At 34.5% G+C, this 9,741-nt stretch overlaps 1 non-coding gene across 1 annotated transcript; it reads right to left on the bottom strand.

Moving 5' to 3' along the window:
- Positions 1–1,079: 1,079 nt before the first annotated feature.
- Positions 1,080–1,186, bottom strand: LOC120147610. The gene has a single exon (XR_005518297.1). It is a non-coding gene; the product is annotated as a small nucleolar RNA R71 (small nucleolar RNA).
- Between the last annotated feature and the right edge of the window lie 8,555 nt (positions 1,187–9,741).

The raw sequence follows: 9,741 nt of genomic DNA, 5'->3' as shown, positions 1-9,741 counted from the left end.
ATGTTACCAATTGTTGCATTGTTAATTTCTTAATTGATTAGATTGATGATAATTAATTCAGATTAATTAAGTGTTTAATTGTTTTAGGGGAAATTAATGTATTAATCTTTGCATGACACATAATTGTATTACCACAACACAATCACATTAGAAACTACCAAATAACAATAGAAATCTTAGGTCCATTGATCATTTTGCTCTCTTATATGCTACTAGATTCTCTATCATTATTATTCTAAATTCATACTTTTGATATACTCTTGTCACTACTTCACTTTAATATTATCTTTTATAAAGGATTGACAATTCTAACTTGTAATACATAGATCTATATGGGTTAAACATCTGATGCATTCATTTAAATCCATATTACTACTCGAATACGATACATATACATGTGTTGAATGTTGTAGCAATATCGTTGCATCACATTTTTTGGCACCAGTGTTGGGTAGCAATGGTATTGCACTAGAATTGGTTTTATTTGTTTTCACTAACTACGTTTATTTTTAGTTGTAGGCGCCTTTTTATCATAGCGTTATTGGTGTATATACACAATAACAATAACAAATTAGAATCGTTTGATTATAAAATCAAGTGAATTATCCACCAAAGGAGGCAAAAATATTAACCACAACAAAAAATGATCAGTATGATGATTTGCCTTTACAAATGATTTAGATGTTGTAGAATTACTAGAACATCGATGACCACAATAGGCTTATTGATAAAATGTTATGGTGATAGTGGATGATTGAATCATGGCATCGTGAGGCTTACTATTCATTTTGCACACTTCGAGTTGAAGCCTATAATGTTCCAAATGATGCAGTCGATGGGAGAGTAAAGTAGGATCCATACAGAGAATCCATCAGCACATTTGAGAGCCTTAAAGAAAATATATGATTCCTTTTATAACAAGAAGTGCTCGAGAAAGCCTGGAATATGAAACTATTCCCTACTCTTTTCGTGAAAAAGACAAGTCATGTCTTAACACATTGCTTCCTAGAGCTATAACATCATGGAAAAAGCTTGCCTAAAAGCTTTTGCTACGATTTAATCCTCCCAACATAAATGCAAGATTGAGGAACGACATCACATATTTCAAGCAATAGGAGGATAAGAATTTGTATGAAGCTTGGGAGCGATTTAAAGATTTACTTTGGAAATGCCTAATTCATGGTTTCCAGTATTAGACCCAAATGGATATGTTTTACAATGGTCTTAACTTGAAAACAAAGATGGTTGTACATGCCCCTGCCAATGGACCATTGTTAGAAAAATCTTATAATAAAGCCTAGATCATCCTTGAGAGGATCTCTAATAATGAATATCCTCACGCAAGGATGATGCCAGGGAGATACATTGCTGCAACAATGAACAATGGTGTGTTGAACACATTAACTACCCCTTTAACAACATTGACTGAGATGATGATAAAGATGGAACAACCTGAGGTATGTATGAATTTAAATCAACATTGATTATTACTAGTTTCTATTGTAGTGAGAATCAAATTTTGAGGAATGTCCTGAAAATCTAATTCCATGTATTTTACAAAGAGCCACATTTGAAATGATATTGCTAACACCCGCAATTTAATCTTCAAGAATTATTTCAATCTATCATGGGGAAGTCAGAAAGTAGCCAATCATAATGAAACATTGAATCCATATTTTGTAATACATAACCACATCAACAACATATACATAAACAATCGATATGCCATATCAACAAACACATCATCAAGTAATGCAACCAAATAATGTAGCAATCAACAAACTTATCAAAGGAAGATTTTTTGCCAAGCTTCAATATCTTCATCACTTAAACCTTTATTGAATGAATATATTTTAAGAAACGAGGTAACGCGATGTAGGTTTAACCTCGATTATGGATATAGAAGGAAGTAAGTATACTTGTAGCAAGATATGCTTACAAATAGAATGGTTACGTAGGTAGATGAAATTTTATAGAGGTGGCAATCAATTTATTTAGATAAGGTTTGGGTCGGGTCATTTCGTTTTGGGTCATTATGGGTCTAGATTTCTTTGGTTTTATTCGTATCGAATCAGATTCGATTCTTGTTTAGTTTGATTGTGTGAAAATTCAATTCGGGTCGGGTATCAGGTTGAGTCAAAATCAGATTGGTTGTTTTTTCAGGTCCAGTTAATATTGGATCAATTGGCTTTGGGTCAGGTTAATATCAGACTGGTTGGCTTCATTTTGGGTCAATCATTAATTTTTTAGATCAATTCTGATTGGGTTCAATTCAGGTCAACCTTTAGATTTACTGGTCAATTATTGTCGTTCTTTCTAGTCATAATGTTTGGTACTTCTTTTTATTACTTATAATTTAATAATTTTATACAATATATATTGTCACATCTCAAATGCAGAGTAATAAATTTTAGTTTTAATAAGATGAATTAATAAATCTTTAAAGTCAATAATTTAATGTGAATATGATATAAGGTTGATGTACCCTTTATGTTTGTGGATCTAGAAAGGAAACAAAACAACCCACAAAGTAAGTGAATGGCTTAAATAAAAAGGGTTGGTAGTTCATGTAAATGGAAGTTGGTGGGATGTTTAAATGAATATGAAAATTGTTTAAGGTGTGGAAAAGTGAAGGCTTATGAAAGAATGGTAATGGTGATGTTATAGTATCTTTAGAAAGACTCTAAGGAGAACCAATACTAAATAGCAGAGACTCATCCTCAATATGCTTTATAAAGGGGTGATGAAAAGGACTTGGACCCATCAGATAATAATCTAGGAACCACAAGTATCAAATGAAATAAAGAAACGAACGAGACAAGTATATAATACTTGATAAGTCGATAAAAGTCACAAAAACTTGAGAAAAGAGAGTAATCTCACTTGAATTAATAATCAAAGTTTTGTTTTTCTACAAAGAAAATGACTTAGCCTATTTATAGGCTTTGAAGGGGCATGGTCGAATGGTTACAAAAGGTTTCGGCTAACCCTTGTGTTTATTTAAAAAGTCATAATTAATTAATTAAATGCATGAAAAATTAGGGTGATGTTTTGGCTGGATTAAAGAGCACATCCCTTGGCTGAATGGTGCTTAAACTCTTTCAAATTGTAGCCTAAGTGAAGGAACATGTGCCTTGGTCGAATGATGAGGTATCTTGATATTTGGCGCACCTACAGAGAGTTCACACGCATGGCACATGGTTGCTGGTCATATGACTTGCACGTGATGATCTATGATGCTTATGGTGCAACCTTGGCCATGTGATGAAGTATTGAATATGTGTAGCATCCTTAGGCATGACATGGTTTTCATCCAAGCTTAGGTGAGAGATACTAGCTAGCTAAGCAAGTGAGGTTGGATGTAATCAAGCTTTCCAGTTTTGACTTCCTAAGCTTCTTAGTATCACCTTTAGCTATTTTAAGCTACTCTTATTGTCACTTTTAGAAACATGATTGAATTGGCTCCTCCAGCTCGGTTTAGCTACATGTTAGCTCCTCTAACTGAATTGAGTTCTCCATAAGTCTCTACGAGCTTCTTCATTCCTTTTAAGCTGATTGTGAGCTACTATAACTGGCTGAATATTCTCCCATGCTACCATTATGTGTGCATACCTTTGATGTACCTACACAAATGAATAAACTGAGATAAAATGTATGGAATGAGTTGGAATGAATGCAAGAGCTTGTTGTCATGCATATAGTCACACTTATGAGCTAGAATTGAATAATGTGAGCTGAGTATATATAGATGCAAAGTTAATGAACCAATTTGAATGCAAAATGAGCTAAATAAACATGTAACAAGCTAGGAAATGAAGGATTTACATGATGTCGTACGTGAATGGGCACTTATGAGCTATAAAATAATATCATGAGCTAAGTATAAAATGATGTGATATTAATGAGATAATATATAAATCTTATGAGCTGAAATTATATGTGATGAAATAAAGAAATTAATAATAGCATGGTGTCTTAATATAAATGAATTGAAAGTAATTTAAATGAATGCAAATTGAAATAAATCAATAATAAACTAAGTAAAGATGTGTAAATAATAATATGCAGTAACATTAATGTTTAAGTTATGGGTAAACCAAATTCGAGTTGCTTTTGGTTCAGGTTAATTTTGATTCGGGTTTTTTGGTTTAGGTTGTTTTTAGTTATGGTTGCTTTCAAATCTGGTTAAGTTCATTTCATGTTACTTTTGGTCCAACTAAAATTTGGGTTGGTTTTGGTTTGTCTCGAGTTATTTTGGGTTTCTTATCAATTTTGGGTTATCCTGCTTGGATTTATATTGGGTCTCAGATTAGGTAATCGGGTACCGGTAAAATATTTCAGGTCTACATATGATTGGTACCTAGGTAAATGCATATGTAGCTAGGTGAGTAGTATCAAGGTAGAGTCAAGCTAGCTAGCTAGTGACACTCCAACTACCCTTCAGCTGCCTTTAGTAGTTAACTCAACTACTAGGTCCTCAGCTACTCTCCAGTTAGGTTCAACTCCCCTTCAGCTCCTTTAGTTATTCTTTAAGCTCATTTAGGAAAGGTGTAATAGCATTCCTTGTCCATTGGATAATATGAGTTGCCATAGCATATATTCTTTGTCTACTATATGCCACAACTTGCCTTAACATATAATGCATCTAAGTAAAGCATGAAAATAGTCAATTAGATTGTATATGACCTAAGAACTCAATGCATACATGTTGCACACCTAAGTTATGATTGCAAATGATATGAAAAGGTAAGCTAAGAATGAAAAACATAACACATGCATAGAATAAGCTAAGTAAAGATGTGGAAACATATAATATGCTATGCAAAGTACATGATATGCGTAATATGACATAAAATGACTAAGCCTAACATAAGATGCATATAATAAGATGTGTATGTGATATGGAAATGCATGAAATACATGATATAAGGTCTAGGATATGAAATCATAAAACCTAACATAGTATAAGGTAAATGAATGACATGATAATGAATGATGAATATAGAACAGTGATAATGACATAAGGTATGATGAATGACATATGCAAAATAACCATATAATTTAAAATAAAGGTAAAGTTATGGAGGTAAGTAAATGCTTCCCTTTCCTTCATCCTTATAACACAAGATGAAAGAAACATGAATAAAAACAATTGCATGAGCAGGATCACATCATCCCCTTCTTTAAGGCATTTTTTTCTCAAATCAAAGCTCATCACTATTGAATGGTTCTTTGCTATGGGAATGGATGACTCCATACTTCTTCCTTGAACTTGAATGTCTTAATTCTTCTTGCACATAATGCAAAAGTAAAGAAGAAAGACTTGTGAACGAATGGTTAGTGAAGATAATAGCTTGTGCCAAATAACATTTCCTTGTCATTTTTCCTCTTGAATGAGCAAATATCCATTGAATTCCTTCATGGTACTTCTTTATCATCATGCCTCTTGATAAAGACACGAGTCTCTTGGAACCCTTCATTGATTACATTGTTTTATTTTGAATGTTTACAAGCCTATGATATATTTCTTTTGGAATGACTTGCCCTTTGATGAAAAAACTTGTCATTTGGACTCCTTCATTGTATTGCTTGCTATGATCACATCCTTTTGCTAAAGAATTCAACTTCTTAACTCCTCTTTGGCTTGAAACTTCATGACTATATAGGAAAGGACTTGTCTTGTTTCTAATCCCTTTGGATAACCACATTGTTTGGAAAGCACATATATATCTTAAATTCCTCCCCTTGATTCATTATTATGCTTTCCAAAAGTAACCAACTCTTCAGCTTGTCCATATGAATCATTATGTTTGTTGGAAAATAGGCTTGTCATCTTGATTTCTTCCAAAGACTTAAAATATTCATGGCTCTTCTTCATTGCCTCTATACATATTTTTATATGCAACTGATCATTCTAAATTTGCTTAAGTGATAATTATGCCAAGACGTTCTTCCTCCCTTCACGCTTGAGTAAATACTAATTAGTGTAGCAATCATGAATGGTTTTCTTGTCGTAGTGCCACAACCTTATGAGTATGAAATGGCTTGCATGCATAGGGACCATGTCACAAACCAACTTATCCTTGTATTTTCCTATGGTGAATGAAACCAACACTTGTTTGTCACATTACATTTGCATCCTCACCCATTATAGCTTGTATGGAGTAAGTTACTTCAAAGTCTTCAAATCTAGTTTCTCTAACATGATAGTTCTAGAAACGTTAGTCAAACTTATCTTCCTATTGACATATCATCTTATGTAGAAGATGTTCTCTCTTTATTTCTCCTCAATCACCATTTGTGTGTTGAATAACCTTTTAACAACAAGAAATTCTACATCCACAACACCCTCAATATCCTCTTTGTTCTCTTCAAGTTCTCTTAATCTTTTTCTTCTTCATGGTCGGATACAACTTCTCCATTATCCAAAATCAGCATAGTATTTCGATTTGGACATTGATTGGCTACATGACCCTTCCTAAGTACTTAAAGAACTTGATATCTCAAGTCTATTCTAAATTGGATGCTTGTTTCTCTTTTTTCCTTGCCACTCTTCATAATTTCTTGTTTATGCTTAGTATGCTCGACAGGGTCTCTAACTTACAATGGGGCTTATCTTCAGTAGTTTTTTCCTTAACTCAATTTGGAAGTAGATGAATTGTTATTCCTAGTGTTGCCTCTTTTTTTATTTGTATTTCTACCTTCATTATCATTCATCTCATCCATTTTAACCTAATCCCACAACTCAACAACATTAGCAATATTATGGTTTAAACTGGTAAAAAACCTTACCACTGTTACTTCTCGGTCTTCTTCAATATTAGGATTTAAATTATGACAACTTTTGTCTCCTTATATTAGTCTTCAAGGCTCTTATTCCTTTGCTTTAGATTTTATAACTCCTGAAACAAGTCACGATGATAATGTAGAAGAATGAATCTTTTTTGCATGATCCCCTTTATTTCATGCTAAGTGATGGTGGGCCTTTCTACATTTCTTCTCTGAGTGGTAGTAAGTTGATCTCACTAAACCAATGCATAGTCAATGAATTTCATGGTTTTTATTCGTACCTTCTTCTGTTGTGAGTAGTTGTTGAACTCAAAGATATGATCCACTTTTCCTTCCCAATCTAATTAAGCTTCTAGATCAATTTCCCTTGAAACAGTGGAATATTGATTATGATGCTATTAAGGTTGTCATCAGATAAAATTATGCCTCATGGATTCCTTGTAGCATTTCTTCTAGATTCTTTTGTAGAAGCTTTACCTCCTTCAACATCCTCATCTTTTTTCATACTCTTCCTTCCTCGGATGTCCATTGAATTGTTCTTGAAATTGTTTTGAATGTTGTCTCTGAAAGTCACAATTCGATAAATCCTTTCAGTAAGTGGCTCGAGTTCTAACCTTAGTAATCCAAGCATCTCTCTAATAGTTTCTTGCGTTTGAAGATTTAGTGCTTTCGCTCGACGTGAGTTTTATGAACCTTGATAAATTGTTAGTAGAAAATAAAATAAAGGAAATGTGTAGAATGACCTTTTATATCACTCTAAAGAAAAGAATATGACACTCAATTCACTCGTGTTTGCACTAAGGACTTGATGTGGCTTTTACTTAGTCCTTTTCTGATCTCCCACGTTCAAATGAGTTTTCTTCTTCCTTCATCTCTTATGAAGTCATTTATGAACTAACTCAAAACTGTTTATAGTCTTGGTATTTTGTTGGTGTCGACTACAAATAGTTAGGGTAGAAATAATATATATTCAAAAGGTGTCTTAGAAAAATGAAGAAAAAAGTAAGGGTTACTTACCAAACAAGTTCACTTACACTGTTTTTCACCACAATCAAAACCTTGAAGATGGCTTCTAGAAGTGATAGTGACAATGGTGTTGTAATGATTTTCTCCCTTGTTCTTTTGGTGTTTTTATTTTGGCCCTTCTTTTTTATTTTTTGTTTTTAAATCCTTTTTGAAGATGATGGAATCTTGTTTTGCACTTCTTTGTTCCTCTTTTATTTGTTTTTTCTTTTCTTATTGTAAAAACCCGAATATTTACAAAATAATATTAATTGAAATTAGAGGTAAATTGTAAAAATTGGTAAATTTGGTGACTAAATTAAAAGTTTTGAAAACTTGATGTCCATTTTAGAAGTTGAAGGAAATTCAGGGACCAAGCCCTGAATTCCTCCAAAGAGTGTCGGTAACATAGTTTTAAAAGCGTTTCTCATTTAAAAAAAAATCAAAATCCAGTTTTGCTTATATTACCTTTCTCCCGCACCACCACTTTCAAGCCCGATTCCGACGTCGTCCGACCTCCGATTGTCAAATTGAAACCACCATCGTGTTCATCTTCGACTCGTGAGCAAAGCCCAGTAAACCAATTATAGCGAAATGCTGCCAAACGTCGTGAATTTCAAGTCAAAGTCTCACGTTTTTGTTAGCTCTATCGCCGGGAAAATCTTAAATTCACCGCCGATCGTTGCTCCGTTTACGACACCTCCTACACCATCGTGTTCCTTGTGTCCTTTCGAGTCCGCTGGTGTCAACCTTGTTCTCCATCGACGGCGGCGCATGAGGAGGTGGAGCAGTCAAAGATTCGGCCGAGTTGAAATCGAGCTCTCTGCCGTTCAAAAATTTGAACCGATCGTTGTAAGTATCTCGAAATCGCTCAAAATAATTTTTAGAAATTTTTCCGGGATTTTTAGGGCCCCGGAGGAGGCCACACGCGCCGTCGCAGGGAGAGTGGACGTTGCTGGAAATCGGTTTGACCGGTTTTGACCGGTTTGACCGGTTTTGACCGGTTCGAACCGTTTTGACCGGTCTGATCCGACCCGACCAACCCTACCCGACCGACCTGACCCGACCCTTGACCCGACCCGACCCGACCGTTGACTTTTTTGACGAAAACTTAAAATGGCTTTGACCGAGCATTAAACAACCGTTAATCTTTTCCGAGTATACCTATTCTAATAGTTTTCGACGTCCCGAATCCGTTTCGTCAAATTCAAACCCGAAGGCCTCCAAATTGACGGTCAAAGTGGTTGCTTTGACTTTGACCAAGAATTTGAATTTTCGGAAAGTTATACTTTATGTTTTTCGACGTCCTGATTCCGCAATCCGTTTGGTCAAATTCAGACTCGAAATACCCCAAATTGACAGTCAAACCCGAAAAATGCTTATATACTTAAGAAGTTTAGCTTTGAACAATAAAATAGGATTTGGGACTGATAAATTATAATTGTTTGAAGGTACAAGAGACTCTTCGGATCATTCGACAGCTCGACCCAGCTCTTCTAGATCAGTTAAACCACGTGTGCCAGTATTCACCCATTCGAAAACAGTAGCAGAGCGTGGTGAAACCAGCAATCAGTAGATTTGCTATTTGAACCTATTGTCGAGGTGTGTTCCCTACTTATTACTGAACTGTTTCATTGGTTTTAATATGTGGTACACCGAATTCATTGGTTATTGTTTTATGGATGCACCAATTTAATGTGACAATTTATGGAATATGGCTGCTATATAATTTTTGTTTTGAAATGGTACATGATTACCATGTTTTTGGATTTATGGAATTAATGTCACGGTGCAATTGAATTTTGGAAATGAATTACGATGGAATAGCTCTGATCAAGCTAAATGGGCCTAATGTGACTCTTGAGGGCCCCAAGATGTTTCATTAGGTCGGCTTTCCTTTGCTGTGTGCTTAGGGTATGCTATATGGATTTATTGACTTGGGCTTAAGGA

The sequence above is a fragment of the Hibiscus syriacus genome, unplaced genomic scaffold (genome assembly GCF_006381635.1).
Source record: "Hibiscus syriacus cultivar Baekdansim isolate YM2019G1 unplaced genomic scaffold, ASM638163v2 tig00002511_pilon, whole genome shotgun sequence".
Taxonomy (NCBI): Eukaryota; Viridiplantae; Streptophyta; class Magnoliopsida; order Malvales; family Malvaceae; genus Hibiscus; species Hibiscus syriacus.
This window is presented reverse-complemented; position numbering and strand designations above follow the sequence as displayed.